This window comes from Pinus tabuliformis, chromosome 8, assembly GCF_031772625.1.
Source record: "Pinus tabuliformis cultivar Carrire ecotype Pingquan chromosome 8, CPIR1, whole genome shotgun sequence".
NCBI lineage: Eukaryota > Viridiplantae > Streptophyta > Pinopsida > Pinales > Pinaceae > Pinus > Pinus tabuliformis.
Genome location: NC_142294.1, coordinates 1347638769 through 1347662912, shown reverse-complemented (window position 1 = coordinate 1347662912; position 24144 = coordinate 1347638769). Strand labels below are relative to the sequence as shown.

The 24144-nt window shown below is 40.2% G+C and overlaps 1 pseudogene; it reads left to right on the top strand.

The window, feature by feature from the left end:
* The first annotated feature begins 4021 nt into the window (after positions 1-4021).
* LOC149240477 (ABC transporter G family member 36-like) overlaps positions 4022-24144 on the top strand; it is a 173097-nt pseudogene continuing 152974 nt past the window's right edge.

Sequence of the window (24144 nt, the reverse complement as noted above, 5' to 3'; positions counted from 1 at the left end):
TGATATGAGGCAGTTTCTTGCCATGCAACTGGATACCTTGCGGATCCAACAGAAGCAAGAGGAAGCCAAGAGGGCTTTGGTCATTTTTTGTCCTAGGTGCACTAGAAAGCATCCTAGGAATGAATGTCCATTGTACTCCATAGAAGTGTGTTTTGTCTGTGAAGAATACCATCCTACAGATCGTGCCCTTCCTTACCCAGATTCAAAGCTGCATATCAGAGAGCCAAAGGAACCACTGAATCACTCTATTATATGAACCAAAGTTGGCCGCATGGACCTAGATCTTACCAGCAGGAACTGCACGGGACACCTGAGACCTATTATGACCCCTATCAAGCCACTTTCATGCCTTCTTGGGGCCCCCCTGCTCATCTTTCCTGGTTCACACCTCCTCCTGGTTCCTTCACAGATCCATATTATGCCCAACCAGTTGCTCATTCATTTCACTCTTATGCTCAGCCACAGCCTCAGTGGAATGCACCTTATCAGGAGTGGAGGCCCCAGTACAACTCTCATCCCACTCATTTTCCTCCACCACCTGCTCATCCACAACCATCGCCTCCTCCTCCACCAAGGCAACCCCAAATGCCTACCCAACCACAATGCCATCCATCTCCATCTCAATTTCACACCTCCACTCAACTACCTGCACCACCATTTCCAAAACCATACCATGGAGCAGCTCAACCCAATTGCAAAGCTGAGGCACAACATATCCAAATGACTCCTCTTGAGCTCAATGATCTTCACCATAGCTCAGGAAAAGCATTGCAAAAAAGAGATCATCTTGAAAGCATTGAAGGATCACATCCAGCAAAAGAAGATTCAAAAGAGGAGATCAAAGAACCATGGGCTGCACTTGATGAAGAGAAGAGATCAGAATTAGAGATCGAGAGAGTTCCTTCATGGTTACCATCAAATCCTCCATGTACTCAAGAGAAAGATCAGCAAAAAGAGGAAGATGAGAAGGTCATGATAGAAGGTGACATGAAGAATGATCCAGATCAGCAAAAGGACCAAGGATATCAAAGCTATATTGAGATATGGTTTCAGAAGGTGACTAAGTTGCAGCGGTACTCTCTTCCTCAGCTATGTTTGATCCCTTCAAAGTCAGATCATTTGGTCTCTAAAGTCCGGATAGTTGTCCAAGCATGCATTTCGAGCCTTCACATCATTTTTTCTCTAATCTCGACGTGCACATGGCTCCATTGGAAGTATGCTTATACTTGAGAAAGAATTTTGTTTTTTTCAAGTAGGGTAGGGTAGAAAAAAGAAAAAAAAAAAGAAGAAAAAAGAAGAAGAAAAAGACAAAAAAAATGAAAATAAGAGGAAAATAGAAATCTAAGGTGAAAACCTCCTCAGAGGCGCCTTAGATTGGCTCATTGATTGAAAACCTCCATGAGGCGGTCAATGGGTTGAAAAAAAAAGAGAAAAGAGAATAAGATCTTTGGGTGAAAACCTCCCTTGGAGGTGCTCAAGGCAGGCAATTAGGGTGAAAACCTCCATGAGGCGCCCTAGTTGTTTTTCAAAAAAAAAAAAGAGAAAAAGAAAAAGAAAAATAAAACTAATTCCATTGACATTGCAGGTTGCAAGAAGGACGTTTCATGACAGGAGGAGCACTCAAATCAAGATCAAAGGAATTTTTCTTGTGCCTTCTACAGGAAGCTCTGTATTTCTACAGGAAACATCCTGTAGAACCTTTGGACGAGCCAAATCCAATTTCAAAAGTGAATCTAATGGTGGGAATCTGTTGATTAGGCCTACAAGCACTTGTGCATCCATCCCTTGCCTTTATCCATCATTTTTTCCCTCCTTGTGCTTCTCATTGTGCTTCTACAGGAACTTCCTGTAGAAATTGTGGGAAACTAGACATGGATTTCAAAAAGTGGTTTGGCGAACATGGTAGCTTCCTCGAGGGTTCAGAAGTCCTCATGCAATCTTCCAACTTCTCCTCCATCATCTCCATACCTGCATCACAACCCAAGCTCAGTTTTTCCTTCCATGCAACCACTTGCAAAAAGCCTTGAAGCAAAAATCCATAGAACAAAATTTGTTTTTGCCATAACCTGAAAACCATGCATCCATTTGACAAACCATTTTATGGGGAATTGTACAAGGGTGATGGCAACATACTTGAGCAGTTTCAGCCAATTCCGGTGCACGGTTTCCAAGAAATCAGCCTCCATCACCATCAACCATTTTTGCATTTTCTCCATAACCATGCATCCGTTTCAAAACCTGTTTCATGGGGATATGCATGTGAGTGATGGTAACCTACCCAAGCAGTTTTAGCCGATTCCGATGCACGGTTTTTGAGAAATCGAGCTCTGAAATCTTCAGCCATTTTCCATTTTTCTCGAAATCCGTGCATCCATTGATCACGATTTTGCTATGGGAGATGCATAATGATGATAGAAACATGCTCAGCAAGTTTCAGATCGATCCACTTTGCCGTTTGGGAGAAATGGCGAAAACAAGTTCTGGTTTTGTGACCATGCAGCAGCAGCAGCTTGAAGGTGCAGATCTGAACATGAAAACAATTGCATGCAGCTTAGATCCGGCTAGAGGACACCTGCACAAGGAAAAGCAATCAAAGATTAGCAGCCAAGCCACATGCAATCAGAAAAACCAATGCATGCAGCAATGACAGGCCACAGCAGCTCACGGCAGCCATTCAACTTCGAGGTATGTGACTGAAACTCATTCCTCTATTGCATAAATTTAATTTAAAAACTGTATGAATTAATGGGATGGTGGGATTAAGCCACGAATATAGCAAGGTTAAGTCAATTTCCTTCTCTAGCACTCAGCTGGAAGTCACGCAGTACGCATGGACAGCTGACTTACGTGAAAATTAAAGCAACAAGGAGTGTTGGTTGTTTAAACTTCAGTTCAATTCACGGCAGTGATTACAGGGGGAAAACACAGAGTTCAGGAACAAAACTTCTAGTTGCATGTGGCCACGTACACTTGGCCACTTCACTCCCTCACCACAAATCATGCCGTAATTAAAAAATGCTCGGCTGACTCTCACCATCCGCTGATTAATTTGCATTTGTGACATTCTTAGCTGAAGTATGCATCCTCTGCTCCCACAATCGGTTAACCTATCAACCTCCATGGAGCTTTACGGCCTGGTTCGAATTTCTCTGGTGTATCGGGCTCACTCAAAGGCAGAGTAACATTCTACAGGAAACGGGTGGGGTCTCCTACAGGAAGTATGGCACAGCATTCTGGACCAGAGAAGCCCGGACTTTTCTTCATCGAATTTGGAGTCGCGAGAAAGGTAGGATCGAAAACACTCTTCCATGTATGATATACTCCAAAAGAGTGGTGAATCGAGTTGTTTTGAATTGGAGGGTGACCATGCATGAATTTGCTTGAAAAACACTTGCTAATAGAATCTGTTTTAATGCCTGAAACAAGAGGCATCACAGCAAATGGGTAAAGCAGATTTGAAGTAGTGCGCTCCCTCTACCCAGTCAGCAGGCATCAGAAACAATGGTTAAGAATGCTCCCTTTTATGCTGTAACTAAGGCACATAACAATCCTGGAAAATGTGCCCAGGCTGCTGGTTATAACTCCTATCAGATGTGCCTCATCTCCTGGTATAGATATTGTGCTTGGTCTTCCAAAAAGCGCCTCATATGCTCCTCTTCAAACAACACTCAAATACCATATAACTTGGTTAAAGAACTGCACCTAGACATGTGAAATCAGGGGGTACATAGACCAACATAAAAATGCCTTTCATTTTTTGATCTGGAACTGATGGGAAAACAGCATCCACTTCTCTCAAAACAGTGTCTCTTCAACTTCAAATCTGCCCAATCATACAAGAACAACACCAATAAAATAAAATGCTCATATTTGTGTTTTCTACATGTATTATAATCCACCATGACTGTTGATTTGTTTGCAGGGCTTGCACCATACGTATTGAAATATATGCGTTGGTTTAGACTCTGACTTTGATTCAAAAACAACAAAAAAAGGAAAAAGAAAAAAGGTCAAAAGTCTCATGGAAGTGCTCCTCTGTAAGCTGCTTGAAGCTATTGACGTTGGAGCTCAGAATGATCATGCACAGCTGGCCCTACGAAAAGCTAGAGAAACTAAAAAAGGGTATAACACAAATGTTGACAAGCTAGCCATTGAATTAAGCGTAAAACAAAGTAGCATGGCAGAGCTTGAATGGTATAAAGAGATATGGAAGAAGGTTCAGTTGCATGGCGAACATATCATAGTCCAAGGCCTCAAGTACCAACCTCTACACCACCACCAATTTGTTTCTCAGCATATCCATCAGGCCTATCAGCATATTGATGAGCCTCGTCATTGAGTTTTTGGGAGAAAATCATGGCAGTTTTGGCTAATTAAGAGCAGGAACTTGAATGGGATAAGGAGGAGAGATCATAGGAGATAGATCCTCCTCATTAAATCCTCACTCATTCAAATATTACTTAATCAAATCGCACTAGCTCAGAGTTGCAAGCAGCCACGCTGAAAGGAGAATCGCCCACAGCCAAGCAGGATACAGTGGTGCTGTCTGTTTCTATAGGAAGACAGAGGGCTGTTTCTACAGGAAGACAGAGGACTGTTTCTACAGGAAGACAAAGGACTGTTTCTACAGGAAGACAGAGGACTGTTTCTACAGGAAGCCAACGAACTGTTTCTACAGGAAGTTTGAAAAGAGGGAAGCCAAAGGACAAAACAGCCGAGATGTTAGCCAAAGAAGCCACCAGGGCCATCAAAGATGAGGAGAGAGATTGGTTGCTTAGAGGATGAGCAACACTTTCAGTAGGGGGGTGATGATGAGCCCCAAAAATGTACAATTATTTGGGCTCATTCAACCTCCTAATTTGACTTAATCCACCATTCTCATTGGTTTATTGCATGCTTTTGATTATTTTTATGCTAATAGAGTGAATTTGGTTAGTCATTATGCCAACAAGTCTAATGGGTGCTTTGTGTAGCCTTTTTGGTCAACTTGGAGACAAAATTGAAGGTCTTAATGAGCACTTGGCAGCCAAATTCGTGGGAGAACAAGCTAGAGGATTTGTAGGAAGGTGTCCCCTTCATTTATGGGCCCTTACCTCGAATTCTCCACCATCAGCTCGGAGTTCAAGGGCCACCGAATCAATCAACACAAGGGCAGCCAAGCAAGTCAAGTAGGACTGCTGTTAACTCCAAGTTTTGGGCAGCCGAGTCCCTAAATTCTAGGAGGACTGTTGGGTCCTCAAATTGTATAAATAAGAGGGCTTAAGACCTCATTTCAGTTAGTCAATTTGGTTAGCCAGTTAGTCATTTTGTTTTAGCCATTAGTTAGCTAGTTTGTAGTTCGATTTTTATGCAATAGATTAGCTTTGCTTTCAGCTCATGTTCAAGTTCTTCTTGTGGACAGTTTTTATGTAACTCTTCATTCTTGTTTAATAAAGATGAATCCAGCTTTGCACCAGCTCTAAATCTCTCTTGGGAGGCTGTAGCTCTTGGGGTTGGGCCCATCTCAAGCGCCCAGTACCTCCCTTGTTTATCTTTATGTGTTTTGCTACATTTTGAGAATAAAATCTGCTATTTTGTTTTGTTATTTAGTTTGTTTTTTTTGATGAGTAAAATAGCTTTTCATGCTTAGATTTAGTTGATAGGTTGTTAACAGAAAAAGCTTCAAGAAAAGGGCCAACAAACATCTGTGGTTTCACCTCTCCCTCAGTGGGATCAGGAGTTGTGACTAGGATGACTTTGCTGCCCACAAAAACACTGATTTTGCTTTGCCATGCAATCACCAGTGTTTGATTTTCATGTGTAGAAGTTGGTTACAAGTTCAAACTTTCATTTTCTTATTTGCATGAGTTAAAATACATGGTTTCATTGCAGGTCACACTTCTGTTCATTCTCTTTACTAACAACTAGCAAATTAGGTCACGTAACTAGGTCTTTGAATTCATAAGTCTTTGTTGGTTCAGATTGGAAAAACGACTTGCAGAGCACCTGTACCACTCCTTCATTTGCTTATTCTCCATTAGCACCATCCACTCCACCCTCTACTTAGAACCCTTGCTTCACGTTTGCCATTCGCTCCCAAAACCCTAATTTTTGTGCAACATTGCTTCACTTTCCCTTGAACAAATCCAATCGCTCCTTAGCCTCATCCACCAAATACTAGACCTCTTCACACCCCTATTTCACCTCCATACTCGTTCCTCCACTTGTTTCCCTCCATCCATCCTCCAAAATCCTCGTTTCATAACATCCTGTAGAAATCCAAGAACATCCTGTAGAAACCCCTGCAGACTTCCTGTAGAAGTTCATAAACACGGTTGCATGGCATCCAGACTTTGTGAGACTCTCTGCAAGGGTGTTAGGGACCCCTTAGACCCTCTCCGAACCTTCCCAACATTTCCCAAGCATTTCTCCTCCTCGATCCACCTCTGCACAGTCAAAAATAGTTAGAAGCACATGCATGATAATTCCAACAATTTAATCAAAAATACAAAAAGATATTTTCTTCAGATAGTGATAACTTAGACACATGCATTTTACCTTCCTAGAAGTAATGGCATCTCTTTTCGTAGTTTTCATTCTCCCCTTTGCATCAGTAGGACTAGCTGGTAGAATTAGGGTTTGCTAGGGTTTGCGTTTCTTTTTGGCTTTCAGTTTCTTTTCGCAATTAGATTAGCTTATTTCGAGTTAGCTTTCATCCATCAATTAAAAAGCTTCTTCTAAGAGCTCATAGAAGTTGGCTTAAGCTCCTAGCGGACTTGTGCCAGCTGACCAAGTGACAGCTGCGGAAAGAGCTAGTACTTGTGCATACAACACCGTCGCTTCCAAGTTTGTTACGAACTACCGGGTTGATAAAATTAAAGAAGGGAGTTCCAGGAGTTGTAGCATTATTGCTACAATACTGGGGCCCACCAGTAACAAGAAGAACCTGAGCAGTATGAAGTTCACTCTCTAAAGGGAGCATGGGATCGACCGAATGTGAAATTGAATCGACCACTTGATCAACTAATGGATCATCAACCTGAGTGATATGAGTTTCACTCTCCAATGGAAGAGTGGGATCAACTATACTTGAAATTAGATCAATCACTCTGTCAGTTGACGATAGGTTGGGAGAAAGTTTATGGTAACTAGTTGGAAATTCTGGCTGTGAAACAGTAAGGTTTTCCAACAATTTTGAGGCTTCATCCATGTGAGGGCAAATGTGAGTTTGATAACTCCCTTTACATAACTTACAAGGAAACCTAACTTTACCCTTTTTCCCAAGAACCTGACTATCACTAGTTGATGGATCAATGGAAAGTTGATGAGATATTTGTTACACTAAAAAATGTCACCATGACTATTTACAGTTAGTATGGCTCAATCAACAGTCATGCTACCCTCTTAGGCAAGTCTTATGCCTCTGCTCTCCATGTCAAACTCCAAAAAAGAGAGAAAGTCTTGTATAAATGTATTTATCTCTGGGGACGCAGGTTCTCTCAACCTTACCTGCGGGGACGCTCCCAACGTTCACAAAAGCTGCGTCCAAAGACGCTCTGTATGTAAAGGGACAGGTGCGTCCCCCTGTAAAGGTTAGAATGCGCAAGTTTCATCTTTAAAAAGTTACTTGTGGTCATTTCTAGAGCATTCTAGAAGGTTGTTCGACGTGTATTGGGCGCCTCCAGATGGTTCATGCACTCCTATCAAAGAGGAACTTATCCCATCAATAAGGGAGCTATCCCACCCAAAGAGGGGATTATCCCATTGATGGTGGACCTGATTAACCTCCTCTTGAGCACTATAAATACAGGCATTGGGCCAGAAGGAGGAGAGGTTGAAAGCTATACATTTCTAAGGGTAAATGCTGCAGGAATTAGGACTCCCATTTAGAAGCTTGTGAGGAGAGATTACCATCTTTGCTTGTTCTATTTGGAAGTGGGTGAGCTTTGTCAAAGTAGAGGAAGACTCTTGTGGACCCTAGAAGGAGCTTGCACAACACCAAGGCTCAGGTTGTAATGGTTCCTTTTGATTACCTTTAATGCAAATTGGTCCATTCTTCTCAATAACTTGTTGTTTATGGGTTATTTCATGTACTCCTTGGTCTATATGTTGAATATGCTTTGTTTTATGTTATAATCAGGTGCTATTTAATTGTTTGACTGTTGGTGATTGTAGGTTTTGGAGAAAAGGAGGAGCTCATCCAGATCAACAAAGCTTGGACTTCTACAACAGCGTTTGGACAAAGGTAAGAACGAAACACTTGATTTCTCATATCATAATGCATGTTTAGAGAAGGATAGCTCCAGTTTGTTTTGTTTGTCATTAGAATGTCTTAGACTTCTAGGAAGGTCGTTTGTGTCCGCACTTTTGACTGATTCCGTGTGACAAATTGGCGACCATACTGGGGATTCCATTGATGAGAAAAGTCTTTTCCTTTGTGTGAACTTTGCTTTGAGAAAATTGGTTTATTTTTCTGGTTTTGGCTCTGTGATTCTGTCTCTGGGTGGGTTAGCTTAGGATTAGTTTTATTTTGGTTTTTCTTGAGTTTTTCAGTAGGACGCACCCTCTGAGTGCTGCACAGTGCGTCCCTGGACGCACTTTTTCTGTGTGCACAGAGCGGGCCCGCACTTGTGCTAACGGGTTGCCTGCGTCCCCTGCCAAAATTTAAGAAAATTCCATTTTTTACACTTTTTGCTCTTAGATTTTGTTTTTTCTTAGTTTTTTCTGCCCAGATTCATTAGTCCCTTGCCAAGAATCTTCACCTGAACTTGTTTCATTAGCATTCCTGTTTTAAGCTTTCATCAATTGGGTGTTTTGAGTCTCTTTTTTGAGAAATTCTTGATTTGATTTCCTTTGGTCATTACTTGGAGGTTTGTCTCAGTCTTTTCACAGTTTTGCATCTTTTTGCTTCTGTTTTTGGGGCTAAATTGTGTATGAGTGTTAATCGCCTTTGAGTGTTTTTATTTGATCTTTGGAACTCTCACCCAATTTTCTCGACTTGCACTTGATTGGTTCTTAGATTACATTAGAATCATCTTGTGTTTGAGAATTCTCTTGCATAGATCACATTTGCGTAATTAGAATTCTCATTTTCAGAATATGAATGAAAAATGTGCATAGATTACATTTGCATACTTTTCAAGTGAATTGTGTTTAGATTACCATTGCATAGTTTACATTCTGAAAAATCAATTGTAGATTTAGATCAGCTTTCTTTGATTTGAATTTACACAAAAATAAAAATAAAAAAATTTGGTTTGGAATTGATTTGCATTAGTTTTTCTTGATGAAATTAGTGCATTAGAGAATTTGTTATATTTTCTCTTAGTGATCAATTTTTTGCATTGTTGGAAGTGAATGGAAACTCTCTCCTTACTTTAGTTAGGATTCATCGAATTGAAAAGATTACATTATCATATTCGATTGCATTCAGTTGAGTCGGGTCATAACACCATTGGTTTCGTATCCATTTACCCATTTGAGTAATAACAGCCTTAATAACACAGTGCTTAATTAAAATTCATCTAGTAATTTTTACATTTCTAGGGCTCTGAAGCACCAACATAGCTTAGGCTAGTGTCTTGGAGTAGGTGAGTACTTAACTCTCCAAGACAGTAAAACCAAACAAGTAGCTGATCTTGTGATAGAATCAAATCCAATTGTTACATTTACACTCTGGGAAAGCTCCTCTTAAAGGAGAAGCACGAGCTCGTGTCCAAACCAGTGAGGGGATCCATCCTGCCTCGTTGGGAACGACGCCAGACAGTACGTATTACAAACGGTAAACCTCGGATTAACCATTGTCGAGGAGCCAGGGGTCACTTATCGGTAAACCTTGGATTACTGTCAAGGAGCCGGTAAGGGGATTGAGCTTGCTACTCTGCCCTTGCGTGCTGTCGGAGTTTAGACTGTTCCCCCAGGTGTACTTGTGGCCGTTGGTAACCTTAGTGACCATAATCTTTAGGATTCTACCCAAGGTGACGGTGGAGGGAAGATCCCACTGTACCTGGAGCAGACGTCGGTTATACTCACTTGGATTTTCCGGGGGGTTCACTTCACTCGAGACGGTTAAAGTGGAGGAACTTGGTCCAGTCTATTCATTAAGCAGGTTGCCGGGGTAACTATTCCACCCACCACTTCTGTACTGAATTCGGCGATGTTGGGCTTCATCACCAACTAGTGTTTTCGGTCCGGAAGGCTACTGTTTGTGTATGGTTTGACTCCTAGATTTGATAGCGCGTGTTAATTTGTTTGTTTTTACTTTTAGAGACCATAGGTGTGAATTGTGAATTTTAATTGTTAGGCGTGAATTGTGAATTGTTAATTTTAGTTTTAAATTTTTAATAAAATTCACAGAAGTTGAATATAATGGCAAATGTTCCAGAATTTATCAACCTAGGAACCCCTCCTAATGAGAATCCTAGTACTTTTCCTTACTTTGGAAATGTTGGTCCTCCTTATATGGCTACTTTGTCATTACCTGGATTTACAATAGGTTTACCGATATGGTTATTTTCAACTTCGTTGGCCCAAAGTACTCCAATTGTTCCACCTCAACCGGATGCTTCACCTCAACAGAGTTCACCATCTCAACATCACCAACCTTCTGTTGACCCTTTACCTTCTTCGCCTAATTTTTCTTCCTCCATTTCTTCCTCTTCGCCTGGTAAAAGCCTTGATGCTAGTAACCAGGAGGCTAAGAAGAAGAAGAAATGGAAGAAGAAGAAGAAGAAGAAGAAGAAGCAAGATAAGAAAGAAGTCAACCAACCAACCACGACTGTAAGTGTTAGTTGTGTTGAGGAAAATTCCGACATGCATCGTAAACCCAAATACCCTTGCAGGCTTTGTAAGGGTGACCACTTCCTTGTCAATTGTCCTGGTATTCCAAAGGTCTTGGAAGTTTGGTCAGAAAAACCTCATCAACTTTCCATTGATCCATCAACCAGTGATAGTCAGGTTCCTGGGAAAAAGGGTAAAGTTAGGTTTCCTTGTAAGTTATGCAAAGGGAGTCATCAAACTCACATTTTCCCTCACATGGATGAAGCCTCAACATTATTGGAAAAACTTACTGTTCCACAACAAGAATTTCCAACTGGTTACCGTAAACTTTCTCCCAACCTACCGTCAACTGACGGAGTGATTGATCTAAATTCAAGAACGGTCGATCACACTCTTCCATTGGAGAGTGAAACTCATGTCACTCAGGTTGATGATCAATTAGTTGATCAAGTGGTCGATTCAATTTCACATTCGGTCGATCACACTCTCCCTTTCGAGAGTAAATTTCATACCGCTGATGTTCTTCTTGTTACATCAGATTCTTCTATGCCGGGGGGCATTTCACCTGTTTCTACAGAACCCCCTCCAAGTACTGAGGTCTTTTCCTTTGATTGGAATAGACTGACAGAACCTCGTCTTCCTTCCTCCATCCCTTTCCAAATCATTGTCAAAGCTGGTGGTAGGGACATACATCGTACGCAGGTAGATGAAGGTGCTTCTGTTAGTATTTTATCCTCAACTGTTTGGAGAGCTTTGGGTTCCCCTCAGCTTGCGCCTATTACGCAGAATCTGAAAGCTTTTAACCGAACCATTAGTGAACCTTTAGGGATCCTTCCTAAGTTGTCTATTACCTTGGAAGGTAAAACTGTCTGTATTGATCTTATGGTAGTTCGAGGTCCCTTGGATTTCAATTTACTCCTTGGGCGAGACTATGTTTATGCAATGAAAGCTGTCGTATCGACACTCTTTCGCGTGATGTCTTTCCCTCACAATGGCAATATTGTGACTGTAGACCAGCTTTCGTTCCCTAGTCTTGTCTCAACTACCAATAATATGACACCCCTAAATGTTCCTGATTCTAAAGTGGTATCTACCCTGCCACGGGTTAATTATGTGGCAACTGGTCCCATGTTTTCAGTTACCGATGTAAGTGAGCCTCTCACTGTTGATTTAGATCCGGTAATTGACATGGAAAACTCTATGGGATTATTTGAACACGATGTTCTTATCCCTTTTGAGTCCCTTGACGTGTGTTCCTTCCAAAAAACTATTCTTCCTTCTGATGAAGACCTCTTGGAAGCCATGATCAAGGTGTGTCCATTGACATGTCTTTCTTCCAGTTGGAAGCCATGATCAATGTTATGAGGATAGTTTGTTCCTCTCTCAACCTCGTTAAAAAATGAAACTGGATGGTACGAGGAAAGTTCCTTTTACTATGTCGACCTCGTTAAAAAATGAATCAGTGAGTACGAGGATAGTTTTTTTCCTGTATCAACCTCGTTAAAAAATGAAATAGGCTGTAATGAGGATAGTTCTTTTACTGAGTCAACCTCATTAAAAAATGAATCAGGTAGATTTTAGGTTATGTAGGTAGACTGTAAAAAGTAGGGTTTTGAGGATAGTTCCTGTTACTGAGTCGACCTCGTTAAAAAATGAATCAGGTTTGAGGATAGTTCCTGTTACTGAGTCGACCTCGTTAAAAAATGAATCAGGTTTGAGCATAGTTCCTTGTCTTGTGTCAAGCTCTTTAAAAAATGAAACAACTCCCTTTTCAAGTTAAATATTGAAAGTAAACCTTCATTTCATCCAGCCGGTTGAATGCAATGAAGCCTGGGGGGCATGTACCTTGCTTTGCATCATTATGCTAGGGGCATGTGAACTTTTGGAGCATAGTTCCTTGTCTTGTGTCAAGCTCGTTAAAAAATGAAACAAGGAGTTTTGAGCATAGTTCCTTGTCTTGTGTCAAGCTCGTTAAAAAATGAAACAAGGGTAGGTTAAGTAGGTAAATTGTAGAGAGTAGTCATGAGCATAGTTCTTTGTCTTGTGTCAAGCTCATTAAAAAATGAATCAAGGATGTTAGAGCACAGTTCTTTGTCTTGTGTCAAGCTCGTTAAAAAATGAATCAAGGTTTTTAGAGTAGAGTTCCTAGTTAGGTAGATTGTAGAGAGTAGTTATGAGCATAGTTCCTTGTCTTGTGTCAAGCTCGTTAAAAAAAAGAAACAAGGGTTTTGAGGACAGTTCTTTTCTTGTGTCAACCTCACTAAAAAATGAAACAGCTCCCACAAGTCTTTCCAAGATCTTGAAAGTAAAGCTTCATTCCATCCACCTGGTTGAATGAAATGAAGCTTGGGGGGCATGTACCTTGATTGGCATCATTGTGCTGGGGGCATGTGAACTTATAACAAGCATAGTTTTTCATTTCAAGCTTGCGTAAACATGAAACCGAATCCGAGCATAGTTCTTTTCCTGTGTCAAGCTCGTTAAAAAATGAAACAAATCCTCCCCTAATTGAGTCGAGAGTTTGACTAGATCTCATAAATGTTAAGTTGTATATTTAGGTTAGTTGCTTCAGTTTTTTATGTAATTTTAGGTCAGGTCTTTCAAATGATCTCGTACTTGAACCTTCATTTCATCCACCGGAGTTGAATGAAATGAAGCTGGGGGGCATGCACTCTAGCAGTTACGCTTAGGGGGCATCAAGCACAGTTTTCTCTCTGTTTCAAGCTTGTGAAAAAATGAAACTACTTTGAAGCATAGTTTTTCTCTGTTTCAAGCTTTTGTAAAAATGAAACCTATGTCGAGTCAATTTCAGTTATTTTCAAGACTCGTTAAACTCATGAAAATCCCGAGATTATTTTTCTATTTTTCATTCTCGTAAAACAAATGAAAATGCCGAGTTCTTTCCGTCTTTTCCTGCTCGTAAATTAAATTGAAAGTCAGTCATATGAGTACATTTTTATCATTTTTTCGAACTCGTTAAAACTTACGAAAAAGTGAAACCTCAGAGTCATCTTTTAAGCCCTTTTCTGACTCCTAAAACATGAAAAGATTGTCGAGCGCTTCTTTTACACTCGTTAAAACGGAACTAAAAGACGGTCCCCTTATAGCCCTTTTCTGACCGAAAAAATAGGAAAAGATTGCCGGGTTTTTGTTGTTTCAAACTCGAAACTGGAAATAAAACGACGTGTCCTTGATCGCTTTTTACTTTTCAGGTCAGTGGCACTAACTATGAAAGTACTCCTTGGTCGCAAGATCAAGCGGTTCCCCCAGGTATTATTTTATACTTTTTCGGGCTTGAGGGACACAAATCTACGAAAAAGTTCAACTTGGAGTCTTCTTAAGTTTTTCAGACTCTCTAAAATTGAAAAACGCCGAGTTTCTCCTATACTGGGCTCGTTAAACATTTCACAGTAAAGGACTTGTTCAATTACAAACAGGAACGAACCACTCCTTCCTAGGGTTCGAATCAAAACTAGGTTGGACTCATCCGAAGGATGAGCTTATAATCAAGCATATGTTATCCTCCTCAAGCTTGTTAAAAATAAAGAGGTACTTGCCAGAAATGGTGGGGGAAAAGAGAGAAGAATGAGCCTATTTGTTACCTTTTGTCTCAGAAGAAACTTTATTACCACTCTTGAACACGACACTTTTTCATTCACCTGGGTTGGGAAATCCTTACCTCACAGTTGATCAAACCACTTTGAAAGTCTTTAACCGGGTTCCGGGGATTAACTTTGAATTATTCATCACCAAGCCATCTGTCGTGTCGTTATGTGTTCAAGAGGTCTGCAAGTAAAACTTTCATCTGCAAAATACTTGTCATCCGTTTGACCATCCCTGAGTCAGTCCTTACAGCAACATTTCTTCAACTTGAACAATGATTTCGTGTTGCAGGCTTGCCTGCAACGAGTCACTTTCTATCGACATCAGCACATTATCTAGAGAGATGACTTAGAGATCGTCAGTACCTTGAAGTCTGCATGCATCAATGGCAGGTTTCTCGCCTTTGACGTCAGTTTACATCATTGACTTTCGATCAAAGGATTCCGTGAAATGTTCGACATCAACTCATTCATTCACATCTCATGGATTGTACTGGGTACTTTGAGAACCATTGACATTACTGGTGGTCTCTCTCATGCTTGTTAACAGTTTACATCATTGACTGGTAATCAAGTGGTTTCTACCATGTTCGACATCAACTCATTTATTCGCATGGCTAGAATCGTACCAATTCGAGAAGTAGAAATGAAGACCCTGGATCTAGTTTCTACCATCCAGGCTGCGAGGAGTTTTGTATTCATTATCTAAGTAGACTAATCACAAACAGATGGTTGTGCCCATACTGTGTCTACAAAAGTCTATGATTATGATGTATTGCAAGATCATTCCTGTATCAGAGTAGTTAGTCTGTTAGTTAAAGTTTTGATCTGAGTATGGGAATGCCTACCTCAGTGATGATATAATCTTATACATGTATTTTGTGTTGAAAATTGCAGGTTCTGACCAGGCTCTCCACGGGATAATCCTTGAAATGATAAAGCACTTCACCCTTCCTAGATATTACAAACCCTAATCTATTCCAAGCTTCGCACTTTAGGGGGCAATCTGTTACACTAAAAAATGTCACCATGACTATTTACAGTTAGTATGGCTCAATCAACAGTCATGCTACCCTCTTAGGCAAGTCTTATGCCTCTACTCTCCATGTCAAACTCCAAAAAAGAGAGAAAGTCTTGTATAAATGTATTTATCTCTGGGGACGCAGGTTCTCTCAACCTTACCTGCGGGGACGCTCCCAATGTTCACAAACACTGCGTCCAAAGACGCTCTGTATGTAAAGGGATAGGTGCGTCCCCCTGTAAAGGTTAGAATGTGCAAGTTTCATCTTTAAAAAGTTACTTGTGGTCATTTCTAGAGCATTCTAGAAGGTTGTTCGACGTGTATTGGGCGCCTCCAGATGGTTCATGCACTCCTATCAAAGAGGAACTTATCCCATCAATAAGGGAGCTATCCCACCCAAAGAGGGGATTATCCCATTGATGGTGGACCTGATTAACCTCCTCTTGAGCACTATAAATACAGGCATTGGGCCAGAAGGAGGAGAGGTTGAAAGCTATACATTTCTAAGGGTAAATGCTGCAGGAATTAGGACTCCCATTTAGAAGCTTGTGAGGAGAGATTACCATCTTTGCTTGTTCTATTTGGAAGTGGGTGAGCTTTGTCAAAGTAGAGGAAGACTCTTGTGGACCCTGGAAGGAGCTTGCACAACACCAAGGCTCAGGTTGTAATGGTTCCTTTTGATTACCTTTAATGCAAATTGGTCCATTCTTCTCAATAACTTGTTGTTTATGGGTTATTTCATGTACTCCTTGGTCTATATGTTGAATATGCTTTGTTTTATGTTATAATCAGGTGCTATTTAATTGTTTGACTGTTGGTGATTGCAGGTTTTGGAGAAAAGGAGGAGCTCATCCATATCAACAAAGCTTGGACTTCTACAACAACGTTTGGACAAAGGTAAGAACGAAACACTTGATTTCTCATATCATAATGCATGTTTAGAGAAGGATAGCTCCAGTTTGTTTTGTTTGTCATTAGAATGTCTTAGACTTCTAGGAAGGTCGTTTGTGTCCGCACTTTTGACTGATTCCGTGTGACAAATTTGTACCTTGATTGGCATCATTGTGCTGGGGGCATGTGAACTTATAACAAGCATAGTTTTTCATTTCAAGCTTGCGTAAACATGAAACCGAATCCGAGCATAGTTCTTTTCCTGTGTCAAGCTCGTTAAAAAATGAAACAATCCTCCCCTAATTGAGTCGAGAGTTTGACTAGATCTCATAAATGTTAAGTTGTATATTTAGGTTAGTTGCTTTAGTTTTTTATGTAATTTTAGGTCAGGTCTTTCAAATGATCTCGTACTTGAACCTTCATTTCATCCACCGGAGTTGAATGAAATGAAGCTGGGGGGCATGCACTCTAGCAGTTACGCTTAGGGGGCATCAAGCACAGTTTTCTCTCTGTTTCAAGCTTGTGAAAAAATGAAACTACTTTGAAGCATAGTTTTTCTCTGTTTCAAGCTTTTGTAAAAATGAAACCTATGTCGAGTCAATTTCAGTTATTTTCAAGACTCGTTAAACTCATGAAAATCCCGAGATTATTTTGCTATTTTTCATTCTCGTAAAACAAATGAAAATGCCGAGTTCTTTCCGTCTTTTCCTGCTCGTAAATTAAATTGAAAGTCGGTCATATGAGTACATTTTTATCATTTTTTCGAACTCGTTAATACTTACGAAAAAGTGAAACCTCAGAGTCATCTTTTAAGCCCTTTTCTGACTCCTAAAACATGAAAAGATTGCCGAGCGCTTCTTTTACACTCGTTAAAACGGAACTAAAAGACGGTCCCCTTATAGCCCTTTTCTGACCGAAAAAAACAGGAAAAGATTGCCGGGTTTTTGTCGTTTCAAACTCGAAACTGGAAATAAAACGACGTGTCCTTGATTGCTTTTTACTTTTCAGGTCAGTGGCACTAACTATGAAAGTACTCCTTGGTCGCAAGATCAAGCGGTTCCCCCAGGTATTATTTTATACTTTTTCGGGCTTGAGGGACACAAATCTACGAAAAAGTTCAACTTGGAGTCTTCTTAAGTTTTTCAGACTCTCTAAAATTGAAAAACGCCGAGTTTCTCCTATACTGGGCTCGTTAAACATTTCACAGTAAAGGACCTGTTCAATTACAAACAGGAACGAACCACTCCTTCCTAGGGTTCGAATCAAAACTAGGTTGGACTCATCCGAAGGATGAGCTTATAATCAAGCATATGTTATCCTCCTCAAGCTTGTTAAAAATAAAGAGGTACTTGCCAGAAATGGTGGGGGAAAAGAGAGAAGAATGAGCCTATTTGTTACCTTTTGTCTCAGAAGAAACTTTATTACCACTCTTGAACACGACACTTTTTCATTCACCTGGGTTGGGAAATCCTTACCTCACAGTTGATCAAACCACTTTGAAAGTCTTTAACCGGGTTCCGGGGATTAACTTTGAATTATTCACCACCAAGCCATCTGTCGTGTCGTTATGTGTTCAAGAGGTCTGCAAGTAAAACTTTCATCTGCAAAATACTTGTCATCCGTTTGACCATCCCTGAGTCAGTCCTTACAGCAACATTTCTTCAACTTGAACAATGATTTCGTGTTGCAGGCTTGCCTGCAACGAGTCGCTTTCTGTCGACATCAGCACATTATCTAGAGAGATGACTTAGAGATCGTCAGTACCTTGAAGTCTGCATGCATCAATGGCAGGTTTCTCGCCTTTGACGTCAGTTTACATCATTGACTTTCGATCAAAGGATTCCGTGAAATGTTCGACATCAACTCATTCATTCACATCTCATGGATTGTACTGGGTACTTTGAGAACCATTGACATTACTGGTGGTCTCTCTCACGCTTGTTAACAGTTTACATCATTGACTGGTAATCAAGTGGTTTCTACCATGTTCGACATCAACTCCTTTATTCGCATGGCTAGAATCGTACCAATTCGAGAAGTAGAAATGAAGACCCTGGATCTAGTTTCTACCATCCAGGCTGCGAGGAGTTTTGTATTCATTATCTAAGTAGACTAATCACAAACAGATGGCTGTGCCCATACTGTGTCTACAAAAGTCTATGATTATGATGTATTGCAAGATCATTCCTGTATCAGAGTAGTTAGTCTGTTAGTTAAAGTTTTGATCTGAGTATGGGAATGCCTACCTCGGTGATGATATAATCTTATACATGTATTTTGTGTTGAAAATTGCAGGTTCTGACCAGGCTCTCCACGGGATAATCCTTGAAATGATAAAGCACTTCACCCTTCCTAGATATTACAAACCCTAATCTATTCCAGGCTTCGCACTTTAGGGGGCAATCTGTTACACTAAAAAATGTCACCATGACTATTTACAGTTAGTATGGCTCAATCAACAGTCATGCTACCCTCTTAGGCAAGTCTTATGCCTCTGCTCTCCATGTCAAACTCCAAAAAAGAGAGAAAGTCTTGTATAAATGTATTTATCTATGGGGACGCAGGTTCTCTCAACCTTACCTGCGGGGACGCTCCCAACGTTCACAAAAGCTGCGTCCAAAGACGCTCTATATGTAAAGGGACAGGTGCGTCCCCCTGTAAAGGTTAGAATGCGCAAGTTTCATCTTTAAAAAGTTACTTGTGGTCATTTCTAGAGCATTCTAGAAGGTTGTTCGACGTGTATTGGGCGCCTCCAGATGGTTCATGCACTCCTATCAAAGAGGAACTTATCCCATCAATAAGGGAGCTATTCCACCCAAAGAGGGGATTATCCCATTGATGGTGGACCTGATTAACCTCCTCTTGAGCACTATAAATACAGGCATTGGGCCAGAAGGAGGAGAGGTTGAAAGCTATACATTTCTAAGGGTAAATGCTGCAGGAATTAGGACTCCCATTTAGAAGCTTGTGAGGAGAGATTACCATCTTTGCTTGTTTTATTTGGAAGTGGGTGAGCTTTGTCAAAGTAGAGGAAGACTCTTGTGGACCCTGGAAGGAGCTTGCACAACAATATTTCTGACCATACTTCCAAGACCTTTGGAACACCAGGACAATTGATAAGGAAGTGGTCACACTTACAAAGCCTGCAATTTGGGTTTATGATGCATGTTGGAGGTTTCCTCAACACAACTAACACTTACAGCCATGGTTGGTTGGTTGACTTCTCCCTTATCTTGCTTCTTCTTCTTCTTCTTCTTCTTCTTCCCTTTCTTCTTCTTCTTAGCTACTTGGTTACTAGAGTCAAGGCTTTTACCAAGCGAAAAGGAAGAAATGGAGGAAGAAAAATTAGGCGAAGAAGGTAAAGGGTCAACAGAAGGTTGGTGATGTTGAGATGGTGAACTCTGTTGAGGTGAAGCATTCGGTTGAGGTGGAACAATTGGAGTATTTGAGGCCAACGAAGTTGAAAATAACCATATTGGTAAACCTATTGTAAATCCAAGTAATGACAAAGTAGCCATATAAGGAGGACCAACATTTCCATAGCAAGGAAAAGTACTAGGATTCTCGTTAAGAGGGGTTCCTTGGTTGGTAAATTCCGGAACAGTTGCCATTATATTCAACTCCAGTGAATTTTATTAACAATTTAAAACTAAAATTAACAATTAACAATTCACACCTAACAATTAAAATTCACAAGTCACACCTATGGTCTCAAAAGTAAAAACAAACAAATTAACATGCACTATCAAATCTAGGAGTCAAACCACACACAAACAATAACTTTCTGTACCAAAAACACTAGTTGGTGATGAAATCCAACGTCGCAGAATTCAATACAGAAAGGGCAGTTGGAACAGTTACCCCGACAACCTGCTTAATGAAACAGACTGGCACAAGTTTCTTCACAAAACCATCTCAAGTGAAAAGAACCCCCCAGAGAGTCCAAGTGAGTCTAGTCGACGTCTGCTCTAGGTACAGTGGGATCTTCCCTCCACCATCACCTTAGGAAAGAATCCTATAGATTATGGCCACTAAGGTTACCAATAGAAACAAATATACCTGGGGGAACAGTCTACGATCCGATACACACGCAAGGGCAGAGTAACAAAGCTCAATCCCCTTGAAGGCTCCTTGACATAATCTAAGGTTTACCAACAAGTGACCCTAGGCTCCTCGACAATGGTTAATCCGAGGTTTACCGTTTTTAATACGTGTATATTTTCTATTGTTCCCAATGAGGAAGGATTGATTACCTCACTGGTTTAGATATGATCTCATGCTTGACTCCTTTAAGAGGAGCTTCCTAGAGCATATATGTAACAATTGGAATTTATTTCCTACCGCACAATCGACTACTTGTTTGTTTTACTGTCATGGAGAGTTAAATAAAACCTATTCCAAGACACTAGCCTAAGCTAGATTGGTGGAAAGAGCCCTAAAAATGTAAAAATTACTAGATGAATTTTAATTAAGCGATGTGTTATTTAGGCTGTTATTACTCAAAAGGGTAAATGGATATGAAACTAGTGGTGTTATGACCCAACCCAAAACTGAATGCAATCGAATATGATAATGTAATCTTTTCAATTCGATGAATCCTAACTAAAGTAAGGAGAGAGTTTCCATTCACTTCCAACAATGCAAAAAATTGATCACTAAGAGAAAATATAACAAATTCTCTAATGCACTAATTTCATCAAGAAAAACTAATGCAAATCAATTCCAAAACAGTTTTTATTTTTTATTTTTGTGTGTTAAAAACAAGCATAAAAATATGCAAATTCAAATCAAAGAAAGCTGATCTAAATCTATGATTGATTTTTCAGAATGTAAACTATGCAATTGTAATCTATGCACAATTCACTTGAAAAGTATGTAGATGTAATCTATGCACATTTTTCATTCATATTCTGAAAATGAGAATTCTAATTATGCAAATGTGATCTATGCAAGAGAATTCCCAAACACAAGATGATTCTAATGTAATCTAAGAACCAATCAAGTGCAAGTCAAGAAAATTGGGTGAGATTTCCAAAGATCAAAAAAATAAAAACACTCAAAGGCGATTAACACTCATACACAATTTAGCCCCCCCCGGCGAATGAGGGGGAATTTTTTTTGCAAAAACAAAAGCAAAAAGATGCAAAATTGTGAAAAGACTGAGACAAACCTCCAAGTAATGACCAAAGGAAATCAAATTAATAATTTCTCAAAAAAGAGACTCAAAACACCCAATTAACTTAATGGAGATTGATGAGATGAAGAATTTGCTGAAAGAAACTCATAAACAAGGCTTTTTGACAGAACACATGCCAATCTGGGTAGACACTAAAAAACGTAAATAAATCCTAAGCTTAACTGGACGAAAACAATTTAGGTTTTTCAAAAGTTTGATAGGGTCTGCAGGCTTCGGGTATAACCAAATGCAGTACTGCTCTGTGTAGTAAAGTAACAGTGCGGGATGTCCGCACTGTGTTACAAACAGAACGTGCGGTCCTCTTCAAAATTTCGGAAAAAACAAAATATACTCCAGATCCTAAAAACTACCCAATCCCACACACATCAAGCAAAAACCAGAAACAAGAAAAAGTTTCTCAAGTCAAAGTAAAAGGAAAGGCAAAAAACCAAAATTCAAGTCCCCAGTGGAGTCGCCATTTTGTCGGCCGGATAAATCATTCTTGCGGACAAGATCGATCTCCCTAGTATCTACTGATATCTAGCGACAAGCAAAACAAACAAATTCTATCTTTCTCTAAATATTGCGATTTATAAATAAAAGCCAATAGATGTTTTAGACCCTACCTCAAGTCCAATGCCAGTTTGTGGAAGCCACGCTCCGTTTGTCCAAATGAGCTCCCTTTTAAAGAACCTGCAAACACAAACAGGCACACATCAAATAACACTTGCATAGCCAATATAATAAACCATATTTATCATGATGATCAAGGAATTCATGAAATAAACCATAGAAGACAATTTATTGAGAAAAATGAATCTGATTGTATTAACTTTAAACAAAGAAGAACTTTACAACCTTGGTGCCTTGATGTTGTACAAGCTCCTCCCAGGGTCCAGAAAGAATCTCCTCTACTTTGACAAGCTTCACTCTCTTCCCAATGAAGCCAAAATGTATGTAATATCTCCTCTCAAGCTCAATTAGGAAGTCTAAATTCCAACAGCATTTACCCTAAAAAATATTCAGCTTTCAACCTCCCTAGCAACCAGCCCAATGCCTCATTTTATAGTGCAGAGGAAGGAAGTTACCAGGTCCACCTTCAAAGGGATAGAGTCCTCCTTCAAAGGGATAATCTCCTCTCATCAAGGGGTTAGCTCCTTTAGTTATGGGATGCATGAACCACCTAGGAGCGAACTTGCCACCTCAAGATTCCTTTTAGAAGCGTCCAGAATTAATCCAAAGTGAGTTTTTAATAATAAACTTGAGCCTTTTTTACTTTTACAGGGGTCTGCACCCTTTCCTTTAGAGACAGAGCGGGCAGGTCCGCAGGTAACCTGATCAAGGGGTGCGGGACCGCAGGTAATGCTAAGAGAAAGTGCGGAACCAAAGTTTTAGAGATTTTCAAGGACTTTCTCTCATTTTTAAGGCTTGACATGAAGAGCTGAGGTTTAAGACTTGCAAAGGAGGACAGTATGAGTGGTGATAGACTCACATAGACTGCAGAAAGTCATGGTGACAATATTTTGTGTAACATGTAGGGTGATGTGGTAGGTTTGACTGGTCAATGTCCTTTGGTGAATGGTATGGTGCCAAGTGGCATTTTGTTATTGGTTCAGTTTTAGCGATTTTTATTGGTCTGAAGGTGGCCAACCACAGGCTGACACATGGCCCAACTAGTGGCTACCACGTGGTAGCTCGAGGGCCACCAAAAGTTTGTTTGAGTTTGGGCAGAAGCAGCGGGGCTTGAACCCATGACATCCAAGGTTAAGTCCAAAGCCTCCTACCAATGCGCCATAACAATAGTTCTTAACAAACTATGTCTGCGACATATATTTATATTTCATGGGTGTGCCATTCCAGGGAAAGGGCTAGCTCTTGGGGGCTAACCCTTAGACGCGCCACCCCATATGCCACCAGTGAACGGAGTGGGGCCCGACCAACGGGGGCGAGCCATTGGCCTTAGCCCCGGGTGTGTGGCTCCCATATGGCCACAAAATTCGGAATTAAGGCATTAGAGGAAATTTAATGCGCCCGACAATTTCACCTAGAAATTAGCGAAATTGGCACTTTGTTAGCACAATATGGGGTAAAATTGTAAGATGGTGTCAAGTTTTGGGGAATTTGTAGTGCAATTAGAAGAAAGGCTTGGGGAAACCATAACTTCCTTAGGTTTTTAAGAAATCAGGAGCTGAAAGAGTATACACAAGAATGTTTTGGGCATTTTGGAGCCATTGGAACAAGTTTTAGAGCTATTTGAGCATTGTAAACTAATGTATTCACATTTTTTAGCATAATAGAGAAGGTCAATCCATTAGAAGCTATACCAAGGAGACATAGACCAGGCGGGGTGAACTCCTTCATCATGTGCTACTGTGGTACCGTTTTGGTGATGTTCATGTATGTTATATGTTGTTGTTTAGTTATTTGTTTATGTTAATTTGCACATAAAATTTACATAAAAACACTCAGAAACTCATGTTTAAACTTGCAATTAACCTCATGAATCCTTAATAAATTTTAACATATTCTGAAAAGGAATTTAGTAGAACAAACTAATTATCCCATTCAAATCAAGTTTGGTATTATAGCTCTTGGTCTTCTTTGTGCAAGAAGGATTTAACTGTTTGCAAGTAAATGTCATGCTTACAAGGTTGAAGATCAAGAGAGGAGAAGGGAAGCTGGTTGAAAGCCCTAAT